Raw genomic sequence first — 18,301 nt, 5'->3', positions numbered from 1 at the left:
ATTGCAGTGCAGACACCCTTGCTCCATGACACAAGGATGCCAGCCACATGTGCGTCAGTGTAAGGAGAGACCAGAACTGCACCATATCTTTGAAAATATGGCGCTGCTCTAATCTCTCCCTTTCAAACAACGCAGCACATCAACTTCCGTTGTTGTAGTGCATTGTGTGAAATTTTTGTAATTATGCCCCAAAACCTTTAAAATGGAGTAAGGGATTCTGATACAGCATTGGGCCTGGATTAGAGCAAGCCAAAGCTTGCATATATCAAACCATTTTATGTGATTAGTAAGACAGAATGCTTGTGAGTATACTTGTATATAAAGGATGCCTAAATGGAAAATAGTCCCCTTAATTACATAAAAAAGCATTATAACATAGCATAACAAGTTCATTTGTCAAGTGCACTTTTTACACCGTGGGGCATTTTGGTGCTGAATAATAGATGTTTAATATTACCTAAATAAATAGTAATCACAAACTAGGATGTGACCCACTTGTGAAGTTTTACTCAGAGTTGAAAATGTGTAGGATTGTTAGTTCATGGCTACTCTGTCTCTCCACAGTAATAAAATGTATATCTGTATAAATGCTACATTTTATTTTCATGGCTTTACCTTTGATGATCCTAAGAGCCGTGACTAACAAAAACGCTCAATTTTCATGCCACATATTGTTGTATAGTACACAGTTGAATATTTTAATATTTGTTTACAAATATATATTTCCATTCTCCTTGTAACTCTCATTGCATCATAATTCATGTCCTGAATACAGTATAAACTTACTTGATATGATTGAATGGTGTGTCACATTCTTGATTGATTGTCAAGTTATAACCAGTTTACTTATTGATATAAGTGAAAAGTCCAGAGGATATGCTGCAAGAACTTTTAGAGACATGGACAAGTTTGTTGTAGTCTACGGCTTTGGAGTGAATTAGGAACAAATCTGTATATTTCGGAAAACTGAAACAAACCTGAATTATCAGACTTACTATGGAAGTAGGTAGTAACCATATCCACATACCTAAGCACCAAGATCTACTCACAACCGTTCCCTGATCACATAGTGAAAGCAATAAGCAACACAAAGGGGCTGATTTAAATATTGGTGGATGGTGTTAGTATCATTGCCATGGCGGAGTACTTTACTCCTGCTTTGGGGAGGGTACTCCACCCACCACATTTAGAGATATCCACCGGCCCAGCTGACAACTCTTGGATTTAGTTAAACCGCTGTCACATCAAATCCTCTAAATGCAATGAAAGCGTGCTTTACTACTACAATACTCATAATACACATATTTTTTTTTTTTTAAACAAAACCCCAAAGTGGGATTTTGTTTTGAAAGTAAAAAAGCAATGCGCCCCTTGCCATTGGAGTGGCCTTCCATGGCATGGTCATTGAAAAGTGTTTACTTTTTACATATTGCCACATCTTAAGTGCCGGTTTGTAAAAGTTCAAACTGGCTGGGGTCTGACCCATCTAAATCCGGTGGGTGGCTAAATGGTGAAACCTCTGACTGTCCTTACTTTGTTGGGCCGTCAGGGTGTATTTGTAGGCAGCATAGATAGAGTAGTCTCTGCCATTTACATACTAGGCATCCACCTGTCTGTAGAATAAGGGGGCAGACCTTCAGGTTGGCGGAAAGGGTACTCCGTAGTGACATTATTGTTTTTTCCCTGTCCCATACCCACAGGATTTTCCTTTGTGATGACAGCCTGTCAGGCGGTTATAGGAATAATTCCTTAAACTGAGATAATGGGTCTCTGTCAATAAAATACTTATGGTTGCTTGACTTTAAATGAGGAGGGTGGACCGACGGTTTGGCAGACTGTGTACTCCATCACATTTGTAATGGAGTACACTGCCAGCCAAACTTCCTATCAGTCTGTTAATGTCCATTCCTATACATCATTGCGCCTCTTTCAAGAATCCTCTCCAATTAAGAGAAAATTATTATGTGCTTCTACATCTGTCGTTCCAATTTTAAAATCTAAAACGTAGAAAGAAAACATAGGAAGTGGATAGTCCTATCATGCAGTTATTTAAAGGGATTGTCTGAAGCGTGTGAGTAAAGTCCTGCTTTGTTAGTTTATCAGAAGGTAGAAGAAGTTAATGCACGGCCAGTCTGTTTGGCATGGTGGCACACACTGGGAACATTTGTATTTTTATTTTCATTTTGTTGAGACATAGAACAGGTCTTTGTTTGCACCTTACACTAGAGAAAGAAATTGGGATGTGTGAAATTGGGATATTTTAGCATTATTCTTATGTGTGTTTTTTTAATTTTACTTTTGGAACATTTTAGAAGTTTGACCATAGCTCTATGTATTGATACTTAAGAGGGATACATCTGCTTGTAAACGATATTTATATGGTAAACGGTGTTAAGTGGACACGTTTTGTGATTTTGACAAGGAAATGAAGATCATGCTACTAGAAAGACCTGTTTGATATAGACTCAAGGTTTATGATTTACTGGCATGGTATTTGCTTCTATCTGTAATCTACTGATAATCAATAATAATGTAATGACTATATTCCTAGGTTTCTGGTTACGAACGAAATTTAAACAAAACAAAAGGATTACCACTACATAATTTTGCATAAGTAATACGTGCCAATATACTAACTTTGTGTGACTTGGAAAATTAAGTGGCGAAGTGAGGCATTAGCCGTTATGGCTTACCCCCTCACTCCGCCACTTCAGAAACGCAAGGCTGCACCATATTTACAAAAAGGTGGTGCAGCCTTCGTTTCTCCCTGCACTGGCGCTACACTTAGCAGTGGCGGCAGTGTAGCAGTGTAGCACCAATGCAGGCACCCTTGCACCATAGTGCAAGGGTGTCTGCGTGCAGGGGAAAGATTGTTTATGTAAGGGAGGTCTCCCTTTATGTACATAAACAATCTTTAAATGCCATTTGGTCACTTCTGTGTATGCTGCTTAATGCAGCACACATTAAAGCCACAAAATGGCATTTTTTTTAAAGAAAGATTGCTTTTGTGCAGGAAGGGGGACCATTCTGTACATAAACAATCCAGGGCTTTGTGCTTTTTCCATGTGTGCTGTGCAAGGCAGCACACATGGAAAAAGCAAACACTAGGAGAAATAAAGCATTTCTTCTTGTTTCGCCAACTTAAGACCAGGTTTTCCCTGGTCTTAATTTTGGGGCCGCCTTCTATTTATGCTGCCCTTGTAAATAGGGGGCAGCACCAAAATCAATGGGTGTTGTAGTGGAATGCCCACCACAACACCTATTGCCCACCCCTTTCACACTAAGCATTGCATGAAAGGGGGCCTTATTTACAAAGCATCGTTATGCCATGTTAAGTGGCTTAACGTTGGCTTGTAAATAAGGCAAAACCCCTAATACCATCATAACGTCACTTGGCGATAGGGGATTGTAAATTTGCCCCTAAATATCTTGGTACGTGCTTTGGAAATAATCCTGAGACCATTAAAGAATTCACTATTTCCTCCATGAAAGATAAACTGAACTTTTTATTAGCTATTGGGTGTCCTTTAAATAAATTTGGTGGGGCCATATGGACATGTAAAAATGAAGTTTGTATCTCACATAATATTTTTATTATCCATGCAACATTTCAAGATAACCTATCAATTTGTAAACAATTAGATACAATGTGTTCAACTTTTTATGTAGAATAATAAAACTTCACGTATAGCATTATCTAAGCTCTAGAAACCAAATGAAAAGATGATGTTAGATTCCCTGATTTCATATTTTTTCATACCACATTCACTATTAGACACGTATATGCACTAATGTTTAATTATCCGGTTTTTTCCACTCCACTATAGGCCACTATGGAGACTTCTTCCGGACAGCCTTTCCTAATATGAAACCCTGTACATATCCAAGGTTGGTATTCTTAATAACTGCTTATTAATGAAGTTTACAAACCAACTGTTGTTAAATTACTTCTTTTTGGTTATACTGAAACATTGTTTTTTCTCTTCATTATTATGGCACAACATGTACTTGAAAATTAAAAAATAAATCTTTCTCTAGGAAGCAATCAGTTTAAGCAATCAGTTTAATCAGATGTGCGATGATATTTTAATCTTAACGTTTTTGTCCCTTCAAACTATATAACCACCTTACCTAATGCATTTGATTTTGATGGATGTGCAAATATTTCTTCATTACTATATCAATGCCACGGTCAAGTGTCAAAATATAGTTATTCCATCACAACACAGACAGAAATTAGACCCTAATTTATAGTCATTGCAAGCGCCCAGGTGTGTGTGTAAATGTGTGTGTTGTATTTGTATAGCACGAACAGTAACCCGTAAGCATCCCGGCGCTTGTACTCCTACCACAAGGGAACCCCTCCTGGCTTTTCCTTGTGAGGTGTCCACTCCTGGGCATCCCATGGTGAAACCAGGCATCCCTTGTGTATCAGGGGCCGTTGTGGAGACTAAGCAAGCTATTGCCCAGAGTTGCAGCGTGGGGCCCATGCTTAGATTCGGCACTGAGGCGAGAATATCCGGTCAGAGGAATTTAAGTCCGATCCCGCCGAGGTGGGAATCGAACCCTGGTCCCTGGCCAGCGCTCTGCATCAAGGTCTGCCGCTCTAACCATTGAGCCACACTTCTCCACGAACACGAGTACACAGGTACTCTTTAGACAGTGAATTGTTGCGCTTTATACGAATGAGATAACATACCATAACATAACTATTTCCTAAAACTGCAACTGTTTATACATTATTACATAAACCAATTCTACCAGATCTAAGTCTGCTGTGGAACCCATTTGAGAAAGTGATATGCAACAAGGCTTTGATGTAGGTATATGGACAAAAATTTGGAAGAAAATGTCTCACACTTCCAGGCCTTTTGCCTTTACACAATCTATACTCTTTAGTAACAATTGAGTGTTGATTGCAACTATGGAAATTGTGAATTTTGACACCAACGCTTCCAACTTATGTTGGTTTTGTATAAAGAACCTTTTATACGTATGGTATTTTTTTTTCAATTTAGGGCTGTGTAGCCCCAGGCAGCCAGAGAGCCCTGGCCTAGAATCAAGCAGAACTCATGGTTGTCATGGATACTGGGATCATTGATGACTGCTGCACCCCCTCCGGACAAAGGAGAGTGACTTCCAATGAGGCTGTTATCAAAGGGACAGCACACAGCACTGACAGAGAATGACAGCCTCTTGAAGAGAACCACTTAGGAGATGTGCGGGTTTACAGTTCACACCGCTACAGCTTGTTTCATATGGCTGCGGCATGGAGACTTAAAGTAGTCAAGCATGTTTATTTAGAGTTTCTGAGTCACTCAGCAGCAGACTGCATCAGCCTGTCAATGCATGTTAGTAAATTCGAGCCTAGACTATAGCAATGTTACCAGAGTATGGAGCTTTCTTTTCCCAGACATGCTGAAAATAAGTCAGACTTTCTCTTTCTAAACTGATAAAATGTCCCGAAATCCTGTATTTCTATCACCCCTTCTGCTCCCCAACACAAACCATAATACAGAATCCTTCATCCAGGCCTGTGTATAGTGCACACCTCCCTCTTATTCCACATCATCTCTGCCTCTGCTCTCCTGGGCTGGAGGTCCCCCTTTCTGTTCGAGCAGGTTCTCAGTATAATAGCTCTTGAGTTGAAGGTCTCCCGATATAAACCTGACCCACATGGCAGTGTCTGCCTGATGCGCTGGATTACTTTATCGTGAAACTTTTTATCTTCACCTTCGCAGCTCCACTTAAAAGCTAAGGATCTTCATACATATTAAGATTGTTATACCCTCAATTATCTTCCTATACATCGAGTCTGCCAGCCCCAGTAAGAACAGATTTCCGTTTTTTGTGGCACTGCCCCTGAAGAAGGGACCTCACCGTCCCGAAATGCATCGGGCATCAAAATAGAAATGGACGAAGAAGTTTATGTTTAGAAAGTTTCACAATACTATTGTATTCTTATCTATGTGATGTCCATTACTTTAGTATGATTTATGTTTAGTTTTACAATGTACATGTGATACATGTGTTATATGTACGCCTCAGAGAATTTAAGTTATTGCACATAAATGCAACAGTATAAATGAGTTCATGTTCTGGATTAATTTGTGTAAACAAAGGGGTTTTGGTTATTAAACCCATTGAACAGTGCATGGTACCAGCAGGTCTCCCTGCTGTTTATTATGTATTACTTTCTTTTCCCAGATATGCTGAAAATAAGTCAGATTTTCTCTTTCTAAACTGATAAAATGTCCCGAAATCCTGTATTTCTATCACCCCTTCTGCTCCCCAACACAAACCATAATACAGAATCCTTCATCCAGGCCTGTGTATAGTGCACACTTCCCTCTTATTCCACAAGCACAGCATCTCTCCCTCTGCTCTCCTGTGCTAGAGGGATGCACGTTGTTACAACGTATGCTTTTACCACGCATGCCTTTACAACGCAGGTTTTTCAACGCAACAACTTGCCTTGAGGGGTGCTAGATAGTGAATAGTTTAATTTACTATTCCAACTCCAGTCCCCATGGATAGTAGGGAAGGTGTTGGATAGTAAATTAAACTATTACCTATCCTAGAGCACCCCCAAGCGCAATTCGTTGTAATGACTTGCGTTGAAAAACCTGCGTTGTAAAGGCACTGCTTGGTAAAAGTTGCGTCATAAAGGATGCTTCCCATGCTAGAGGTCCCCCTTTCCGTGAGAGCAGTTATTGTACATCTTACGAGGACTTGGCCCTCCAAGCTCATGTGCAACTTTGTCCCTGCTCAAAACTATGGCGCTTCATCTGCTCCAGTATGCTAAGCAACAATTCATGTACAGTATCACTCTCTCAATCTGTTGGGTAATGTGTTGAGTTCCTGCCTTTGCTCTATCGAGTACCACAGCCCACCCTCCCGTGCTCCTCTCTGTAAAGGGAGGTACGTTTGTGACTTTGAATGAGCACTTGAAGAGCTTTGCAGCTGTTTCAATACTCTTAGAACATTACTGTGCACAAAAATGATTAATTGTTGAATTCTATCTCATTACACAGATGGAACTGCTTGATCTACAGTCAATAAAGTGACACTCAAAGTGTCACATGTAAGCTTTCAATGTCACACTTAAGGACGCTGACAATATTGACATGTCACATGTATGCCAGATGAAACGTTGACAGCCATGGAAAGGGGAGGACAACGTTGATTCATTCCCCAGGTCCCATTCTTTCTGATGGCCTCATGCTCTTCCTGCAACATATTAATTTATAGACCAAAACTGTCATATCTTTATTATTGATGAAGAAGCTAAGTGAAATGCTATCATTAGATATAACCAGATACAAGATTTGACGTTTTCTCTTTCCCTACAGGACATATTTTTAAACCAAAGCCCCTCTCCGCCGCCGGAATGTCACTTTTAGTGACAGTCCGGCAGCGCACACTGCAGAACCATATGCATGGCTTTTCATGGCCTTGTAGATATGGACTGAGGCAACACTGTGCACGTCTTTGTGCTGCCTCACCCGGCTTTAGGGAGGTGTGCCACGGTTGCTGAGATGGGTGTTCTCCGTTAACACATATGGCATTTGAGACATTCCCAGATTTACGAAACATTTTAAAACCCGGGCATGCGTCAAAAAGCCTACACCTCCCAGGGGTGGGGCATAAGGGACGCTCAACAAGGAGAAAGACCTTTATTTCTTCTTGTTTTTACTTTTTCTATGTGTGCTGGAATAAAAGAGTAAAACGCCTCTTGTGATTGTTTTTGTGCAGAATGGTGTCTCTTCCTCCACAAAAAACAATAAATCCCTGCAATGCAGTAACCCTTGCACAATTATGCAAGGGTGTCTGCAATGGTGCATGGCAGCCAATTGTGCACCAGCAGCAGGGGAAAAAGACAGTATTGTGCTGTGTCTTATACATACAACACATTTCGGCCCTTCTCTTTTGATACAAGGCCCTCGTAAGTGAGGCCCTCATTTTTCAACACAACCGTATAAATTGAAAGGCCTTTCTGCTATTTGATGGTCCAGACTGCTTACAGAAGCCTGACATGCCTGGTAAACACTCGTACAAACAACCTTGTTTTTAGTAACATCGTCAAGAATTCAAGCAATTAGTATTCATTTCGAAGCAAGTGGAGAAAACCAATATTTAGCAATCCGCAGCAAAACATTAGATACACTGAGGCCCTCCAACCGCTTCTTGCTGATGAACGCGTGTGAAAGGTACGCTCAAGATCCCATACCTCAGTGGCAACATTTTCCTGTGCGGTGGCTCTTGGTCGCCACTTTAACATCAAGGTATATTGGTAAGAGGAAAGGATGAAAGATGTTAGGCACTAGCTACTAAACCTATCCACCTACTAAATCTCAAGAAGCAATTTGATAGAAAGCTGAGCAGCAAGGGATGCTTTTCTGTGAGCTCTTTGGACTTTCTGGGACAATGTGTCCCTAGTACACCTTGTACCAATATTCCCAATATAAGGAACCACTGATCCAACTAAGTGCAAACAAAGGAGAAGGGTGCTACCCTTCTACATAAACGTCGTTCTCAGCCTGGTCAGGATACCAGTCGCTATACTAGTGCAAACAGAAATCATTTCAGTACATCACTACCTTGACCGGACCTATACAAGAATGTGGTCTCTTATCACTGTTCTTCCTGTAAACTAGAGCCTTCAGTTGTCTTTTAACACTTGACAAAGATCATAACAAGCAAAAACCATTAAAGGCTGATCCCAGGCACTGTCAGCCTGAAACTTGCACCTCTAGCCTTTACTCTAGCACCAGAAACAGAGAATGGATTCAACTAGAGATTTGCAGAGTTGGTGATGATAAATAGAAAGCAACCTATTTTTATGATATGAGACGGGGCTGACTGGTGCTTGAACGTAAAAGAAATGCATGACATTTTAATAAAATGTGGCCTTTGACCAAAATTCTACTAAAAACTCTCATGTTGCCGTGTGCCTAGAGCCTGAGTTTTGCATTGCACACATTGTCTCGGGTTTCACTGAAGCACACTCATAAATAGGAGCAAACGAGGCAGACTGGGTAAGTTTATTCGATTAAAGTAAATCATGAGCTGTCCTCAGTTCCGCCACAAACTTTTACCTTCGCACCTGAGTTGAGAGAAACACATTATTGAAATATGAGCTGAGGTTTGAAACTGCAGCGCCATCTTTATCTGGCTGTGAATTGGCTTATATTTGAAGAAAGGTGGCATTTGGTATCCCTTGGATCTCCATACCCTCACCTAAGGAATGCCGCAGGGGCAGAAGGGGTACTTGACCATGTGCCACATCTATGTAGTACACAGTCAGTGGGCCTCCCTTCTGCTTCATTGGCCATGTGCTCACGTCTCTAACATAGGGGTAGAGCCCCGTGCAAATCACAGATTACCCCACTGTGATCAGGTGTGCGGAATGTGTGTTGGCATGATTCATCTTGTAGAAGGGGGCATATTGAGCATCAGAGGGTGCAAAAAGGAGCTGCAACGGCACACTGCACTGCTGAGACACTTTCTGGTATACAGTCTCAGATGTACACTGCATTATGAAAGAAGCACTGCGCAGGGATTGCAACATAAAAAGCAGTGAAATCTTCTGGAACGGAAATATTTGCCGCAAGTGGACCCCATACAAAATGAGGAGATACAAACTGTTTAACAATGACATTTATCTTCGTGGCCAGACACACTGTATAAAATGTCGATAAGATTTTTTTTTACCTTTGATGAGAATTGCAGTTGTAAATTAAATACAAAATATGTCTCATAGAACCTGTCTGTTCAGTTCAAATTCTTTATTCGATCTTTAGGAAAAAGATCAGAAAAGCACATGATAAAATGCAACAGTACATTGTAGCTTTAAAAACAGTTGTAAAAAAATACAAACTATTAATTGATTACACTCGCATCAGATAGGGCCAGTCTTTAAACAAAATCAACTTGGTATTACTGCTCTCACGTTGAAGGTTACTATCAAGCATTCATTATTGGAGGCTTGGTAGACAATGTTGAAAGTGAGCTCTGCAATACTAAAGAGCTGGGCCAGATTGATGAATAACAATTATATGCAAAACGGCTACTCTTGTAGAACTCCACAGGATGGAGTAGTACTCGGTTTAGGTTCTCAGATCTACAGAAGAGAAAGTCTTTGGGCAAGAATGATGTTGGCCATGTAGCCTTACTAACAATGGCTACACTTAGAAACAGAATGGAGTGATCAGCCATGCTGAAGAAGTATCTGGATTAAAAGTGATTTGGTATAAGAACAAAGAAAATTCATACTCATTGTCAAGTGCATGTTCATGCAAGTTTCTTTCTGCTACTGCTTTTAACGCTACGATGAAATATATTAGCTTTTAATGGGGCACTTGATTTCCTTCCTACAACATGGAAAACGGTTTTCAATATTCATGTCTTGCAATTTCCAAACCATTCAGGAGAAGATTGTGTAGTTTTATTAATGCTTCCAGACAATGCATCAGGAGACATTGCCCAAAATGTTGACATCCAACCTTTTTAATACAAAGCAAACACAGTAAATAGTGGCCAATTCAATGGGCAATACCTCTAATTATGCTAAAGTAGAGAAGTTTTCCATGCATTACCCACATCCCCAAAATCGGCCTTTGCTTTATGCTTCTCAGAGTATCTTTCGATCTGAACAATGCTGAGAAAAATTAACATCTCCATAGGAGTTGTATTTAAGGTTGTTAGGGAAAACTGAAATTGCTGTGTTGAAGAGCCGTTTACACGTTTACTTGAAACTCATAGAGATTTCCCCAAAAACCTTACTGATCTCTTTTGGCAGCCGTGCTTAATTTGAGCCGGTGGTTCTGGTGCTCAGCACCATCACCTAATCATCAACACCAACGCTTTTCATGAGCACCAGTTTAGAAAACATTCATTTATGGTACGCACCAGAATCACAGAATGTTGAGCCGATACCGAGACTCAAACCTAGTTCCCCAGCTCCAAGACAACTCTGGCCAATACACCACATCCTCTCTCCACTTTCATGGTTAGTAGTTCGTTCTGTTTTAGGCAGTGATAACATTAGAAATGGCCGGGTGCAAGCTGCCTCCTAACGAGAGCCCCAGTATTCATTTAATTTTTTTGCAAATTAACCACTGGTTGGCAGACTTAAAAATATTGTTGCCTAAGAATTACAGAATGAGAATGGGGCTCTGTCCTCCCGATAAAATTGAGATGTACTCCCTTAAACTTAAGACTATATTTTGCTATAAAAGTTAACAGTAAATGAACTCATACTTCCCTTAGTTGCTTAAACCGCATGTTAGTGGATTTTCACAGAAATACAGGACTTTATGTATGTAGGTTTGCATTCAGTATTTGAACTACACCAACCTTGCCACAAGCTAGTGCAGTGCTATTCAGGGTCGAAAGATATTCCCTCTTTTATCTAAAAAAATATAGGGAATATTTGTCTGAATTAATTCTGAACAGTCAAAAATACTATGTACTCCTTGCTGCCCAGCAGGTGAAAACGTTAAAAAGATAGAGAATGGCTATTAGAAAAATATGCAACAAGTGAACCTCTCTCCAAAGAGAAACTGGTAAAGAAATGTGGGCCATAACGTGGTATCACATTAGCTTTGCTTGCACCCCTGTCAACTGGCAGCTGAAAGATCACTAGTGGGAATTGTACAGTTCCTAAGCAGCATACGGAGGAGCTGCAGTGCCCTTTACTCAATGATGAGTGAAACACCTGGATCAAACTGTACAACATTTGAGCAAGGAGATGGCCATCTCCTATGCACACTGGATTTCTTAGAAAACAGAAGGCAGGCATGTGAGTTTCAGGAAGGGTGATTTGATGCTTGTAAAATTACCAGAGTCAAGAGTGATGAAGGTCAAATTGAGATTTAGCTCTCCCCATGTGATTCATGAAATGAATGATGATGGGAGTGTTGTCAAATTACTAAATGGACAGTGCTGGAATTCAGCACGAGTGGTCAAGTCCATTAGCACATCACTCTGTTAGCTCGTTACACTTGACCATGATAAAACTACACTTCTTGTGTTTGATCCCGGCATCATTTAAAAATGTTCACATCTTCTCAGTAGTAAACTGTACTTCACTATCAAAAACGAATTCTGTTGGAAAATCTGCTTTTGCAAAAACAATACATGAGTAAAAAAAATGACCACCAATTTGGTCTTGGGTCCTCTCACAAATTTGACTTCCAACTATGACAAGCTGCAATTATCACGATTGCAAGCTGTTGATCAAACAGCAAAAGATGGAAAGGGCCAAAAAAATCAATATACAATTTTTCCCAGACAGTCTTACAAATGCCACTTCCTTCCATAGGAGGTGTGATGCTGTGGAAACCTTTGTTGGTCTATACACATCCCTGTCCATTCCCAGCCACCAATATGTTTCTCTCAACCACTTTTTAATAAGGGTCATTTAAATGACAATGATGACTAAACTCCAGTTAAATATTCCTAATGCTATAAGGTGGGACATGTTTGTCACTAGTTTATTACTATAAGGTTTCAGTTCTTTGGGAAAGACTGCCTTCCTTGGGCCACCCCTTATACCTTTGTTCAAAACCACATCCCTATCAGGCGCATTTTACCAGCTTTTTTAAGTCTAAGTTTTCTCATCATGCTTGTTTAAAAAAACTTGTGCCACAAAACAATCAACATCTTGATGCTCCACATCAGAATCTGGCCCGTGGAAGACGTGAAAAAAAAATCAGATTACCTGTTAATACCCCTTCAATGTCTTCAACAAAGAAATGATCCTCTAAACGTTTTACACTCAATCTGATTAGTCTGGCAGTGGCTTTGGTTGAGTGAATATTGGTACCTTTCAAAGTGTGCAACAATGGCGTATGGTCTTTGCACAATAGAAATGTGGTTTCCCCAAACATAAGTTTCAAACCATTCAACCGCACAAGTACAGGCAAGCTTCTTTCGCTGAGTAACAGAGTAAGATCTCTCATTATCCTTGCCGGCACTAGAAGGAAACACTTTGATGCATTGTGAGCCACCCTTCCATTGAGATAACACTGCTCCCAATCCCTCCACTCTGGCATCGACCATAACCCACAAAGAGCCCCATTTACAAACCCCTGTACACCACCGGAATGTCACATTTGTTTACGTTAGGCAGAGCACAGTGTAGTGGAATATCTACAAGGCCACTTAAAGCCATCCTCAGTGACATTTCATGGCCTTGTATGGATGGTGTGAGGCAACGCATCACAAGTCGCTGTGTTGCTTCCCACTGCAATAGGGTGGAGTGCCATGGGCATTACAGTGGGTGTTCTCACATAACACCAGCTGCGGGCCATTTAGGTAACAGCAATGGGGTGGTGGAGCCATGTAAGGAAGGATTCCTGAGGGACCATCCTGAGGGAAAATTAAATACTTAATAAAATTTCCCTCAGCATTATCCCTCGGAATCCCCCCTTACATGGCCCCCCGCACCGCCGCCCACCGCTGTTATCTGAATGGACCACGGCTGCATAACACCCATGACATTTGACACACTTCCAGAATAACAATGTTCTGTAAACCTGGGAATGCATTAGAAGCCTTCGCGTCCCCAAGTGAGGTGCTAGAGACGTGCAATGAGGAGAAATAACTTTATTTCTCCTTATATCTTTCTTTTTATTATATGTGTGCTGCATTCAGCAGCACACATAGAAGGAGGAAATCACCTCCATTGATGTCCCTTCCGGCACAAAAACAATAATTCCCACAACACAGACACCCTTGTACCATGGTGCAAGGGTGCCTTCATTGGTGCATGGCATCCGATTGTGTGCCAGCACAGGGAAAGAGGACAGGAATGCACCATAACGAATAGATACTTTACATGTGTGCCCTTTTCTTTTGCTGGAGTGCAGCACTTTAGGAAGGCTTGCGGTGCTGTCCTTTGGTAAAGATTGTAAATGAGGCCCAAAATGTTACCTGGTGAGAATGTACTGAAAAGCGGTGCAGCCACCAAATCTGTTTTCCGTTTGTTGAAAGTCTGATCCTGTTCCGCATCCCACACAAATTTCCCATTCTTTTAAAGTAGTCAATTAATTGGTTCTGCTTTAGTAGAAAAATTTGGCATAATACTCGCACATGCCTAAATACACTTGAACTTGCACACATGCAACTGGCAATGGTACCTCTTTTATAGCTTTTAGCTACCTAGGAATTGAGGTGACAGCCATACCAGAAACAACATGTATTCAACCTCTCACACTTGGAACATAGATTGGTCTTTCCTGAGTTTCAACTCCTACCATCTGAGTGCATTTAGAACTTCATCCAGTCTTTGGGCATGTTCTTGAATATTTCTCCTAAACTCCAGTATGTCATCCTGAAATACTAATACTCCAGAAGTGCCCTTCAATACATTGCCCATTACTGGAACCCAGCAGCAGCCGAAGCAAGCCGAAAAGGCATCCTACAATATTTAAACACCCTAATGGAGTAACAAAAGCTGTGGGATGCCTGGACTCCTTGGCTAGCATCACTTGATGGTAAGCAGAATGCATGTCAAGTTTAAAAATTGAAATTCTCTACATCCAACATAACAATAACCTTGTCATTCTTTGTATAAGGATAACCATCTACCTGATTTTTTTTGTTGAGAGAAAGGTCCACACACATCCTCGATTCATTGTTTTCTTTTGTGCAATCACTATTGGCGACAACCACAAAGAAGACTCAGAGGCCTCAATAACATCTTCAGAGCACAACTGTTGAAAATGTTTCTCAAACCCTTCTCTGACCGACATGGCTACACATTTCAGTTTATGCTTAATTGATACAGGGGAGTCTAGGAAGCAGCCCACTACTACTATGCAAGGGATTTTTCCGACAGATGCCCAGGTGACATGTACCCCGAGAGAGCTGGAGATTGAAAACCCAAGGCCCATTTCCACCTTGGGCACTTTACCTCAGATGCCCCCCTTAGCCCAAATCGAGAAAATGATGAAATCCTTGATACTCCCAGTTCTCGAGAGGGGGAAAGTTTTGACGGAGAGGCTTGATAGATTTGAGCAAGCCACTCTTGACAATTTCTTTTCACTCAAGTCTTTAATTAAACTACACACTAAAATCAGGGAGGGGGTGCCTGAGACGACTAAAGACCCCCAGGTGGATCTAACACTTACAGACGCGAGGGGTCAAACAGTTAGGGGAAGCCACAGGGCTCAAAGCGTGTGCTAACACTGTTGCTCAAGGTGGACCTATTCACACCAGTAACCAAAGCACACAAATTTGCAATTCGGACCAAGGGACCAAAGGTCGCCGTCAAAGATTGTCTGTCCAGAGCAAGGTTATAAATACTACTATGGGAGAAGTGGGGACCAAAACGGCAAACAACCTGAATCAACTCATATGCCCACCCCAGTTAACAAGGGAAATATTGTTCCCCATATTAACCTACCACCAGAATGCCCGCCATATGTAGTCGTGCTCACTGGGGTCCCACAGCGCAAGTCTGGCAATCAAGAATCGTATGACGAACTTAAAAATAAAACAATGTTTTGGTTACATGAGAATAGACCTCTCCCTAGCTCATTTGATGGTCAGGTTCTCCATGTGAGAAGGGTCAGCTGGGTCGGAAATAGGACCAAGGATATGACTGGAGACTGCATTCTGGTCAATTTCAGGGACGCTAGTGTTGCTAGGTATGTCTGCAACCTACATTCTGGCCTAGTGAATTCAGGAATTGGCACATATGAACTCAGCCGTTTCCAATCTTTCCCTGTTTTCCACTCGAACACTAGCCACCAGTCCAGGGGTGGGAGGGATAATAGGTTCCAACCTCAAGATGATCATTACACCCACCAGTCCAACTTGCTAATTGCAGGCCTAGCAGCAAACAGGATGGGGTAATGCTGGTGACAGGGTGCTCACTCCCCTGTTAAGAGGCCGCCAAAGGAAGTAGACTTGTCTGGGCGTAGAGAGGTGACCGAGGTGTTTGAGTGTGGTGCGCCAGATGGGAACATCTTGGTCTCTGGCCTGGCCGATCCAGTGAATATCTGTAGGCCTGCTGAGCTGGAGGACAGGTCACTGGAACCTGGTGTTGCGTTTAGTATGGTTGCTACACAGTCTCCATTTGAGCAAGTAAGCAAGAATACTGAGGTGAGGATCCTCAGCTGGAATATAGCGGGTATCTCCAGAAAACTAGATGTTCCAGATTGGAACATCTTTATCGAGTCTTTTGGGATATGTATCTTTCAAGAGACCTGGAGTGTGAATCCCTGCCATAAGGTTGGTTATACTACGTATTTCGTACCAGTAATCCCTCCACATTCCGGGAGAGGTCGCCCCTCAGGAGACCTCCTCATATGGGTTAGTATTACTCTGGGCTGTCTTATTAGGCACCTAGAAACTAAATCCCCAGATATATTAAGATTATCAGTTAGGGGGCCCCGGAGAGGGCATATTTTGGAGATATTTAACATTTACGCTAGGGGTACCAAAGGTGGCTCTCAATCCCCAATTATTTACATGCTTGAAGAGGAACTTAGCCAGTGTAGCGAGAGTATGTATGTCCCGGTCGCAGGGGACCTCAATTGTACTTTTAAGTCCCTTGCCGCTGTGGACATTTTGGGTATCTCCGATTAGGATGTAGGAAGGGGTATTCCTGCCCTAACTATCCCGCCCATTAAGAGATGGTCCCAACGGTCCATCCAGCTTTACACCCTAACTTTGGAATTTGGTTTAAGGGCAGCGAATGGTAGAACAGCATCGGACCCTTCAGGAGCCCATACTTTCAATAGGGTAGATCATTCCTCAAGGATAGATTACATCTTACTTGATTTCAAGCTCTGGAGTTTCATGCGTGACATGGAAGTCCTGCCTTCCGTGGGTAGCGACCATAATCCGCTATCTTTAATCTTGGACTCTCTGTGGCAGGTCACAAATGGTCTACAGGAACCATCAGTACTAAGAACAACCTCAGAAGTTCGCCCATCCAATGGAGGGAGGCGCCTTAAATGGTGTAAGGTTGCCATGGACTAGGAGAAGGTCCAGAATACAGGGGCTCTTTTGCGATACCACTAATGCCTTGGGAAACCTATTTATAATACCTAGTAGGGGTTCCCTTGCAAGGGAGCGTCAGAAAGCAAAGTGCAATCTGGGATTGTTCTCTAAGAAATACCGGCAGGCGAAATCTGCTCTTGTGAAAGCTGTCAAATGGAAGGGTCCAGAGTTGATCCGGGTTGCTAGGAAGGATTATAGGCCTCTGTACTGGGGTGAATGTATGACATTGTTCTGCATTCTGTCCATCACCTGTGGTTTTTGCATTTGTCACCCCGAGTGGGATGGGTATGCTCAGACGTGAGTCCCATGCACTCCACACCACTGGATTCATGCAAGCCGGGCTGAAGACGGCTGGAATGCCAGAAACCGGCCTACGGAAGCTTGTTTCCGGTCCAGGGAAGGCATGGCTTGGCAGTTCGGGCTGGACTGTTCCCATGAGGCACAGGGTCAGACTGATTTGCATATGGCCATGTCTGAACTGGGTTGGTGTGGGGTGCAAAAAAACGATGGATTTAGGCCCAGATCTCTGTACTGGGGTGAATGAATGACATTGTTCTGCATTCTGTCCATCACCTGTGGTTTTTGCACTAATCAATGTCAGGCATAGTCAGACAAGCTAATGAAATGTAGAATTGACAGTTCCTTTCCAGACAATATGGCCACCAACCATGATATTGCTGCTTTGCACCTGCATACAAAAATCAGACAAGGCAATACTGTGTGTAAGTGAATAGGTCATGTTGTTTCTTTTGTTAATAATAATGCACATGCCCACATGCCCTGGCAGTTCAGTCTGGACTGTTCCCATGGGGTAAAGGGTCAAGACTGATTTGCATATGGCTGGGTCCAAACTCGCTTGCCGTAGTGGGCAAAAGAACTATCGATTTAACACAGATCTTTTAACTGGGGGAGAATGTTTGCATTGTCAGCATTCCGTCAATCATTAGTTTGCTGTAACACATGTAGAGTCAGTCACCGAAATTAATCCTTTTGGCGATGTGAACAAAACAACCACCAGTCCAGCTCCAATAGCATTCTGGAGTTGCCCGACGCTCCAACAGTAGACCCCGCCTCACCTGGCATCAACTCCACCTCACCACAGCACACCATGTCGGGGTCCAAAAACATCCGCAATGTGTTCGCTTGGAGTCCGACTGTCCAGCTCATTGCCATTGTTAAGAAGACAAGGCGTAAGTTGCAATATGAGCTTATGTCTTCTTTTAATATATAAATAATCTGGAGAAAACTTAGCAACTCCAAAGTGGCATCCACCTCCAGTCTTGTC

This window comes from Lissotriton vulgaris, chromosome 3_1 (assembly GCF_964263255.1).
Source record: "Lissotriton vulgaris chromosome 3_1, aLisVul1.2, whole genome shotgun sequence".
Lineage (NCBI taxonomy): Eukaryota > Metazoa > Chordata > Amphibia > Caudata > Salamandridae > Lissotriton > Lissotriton vulgaris.
Note: the sequence above shows the minus strand (reverse complement) of the source record.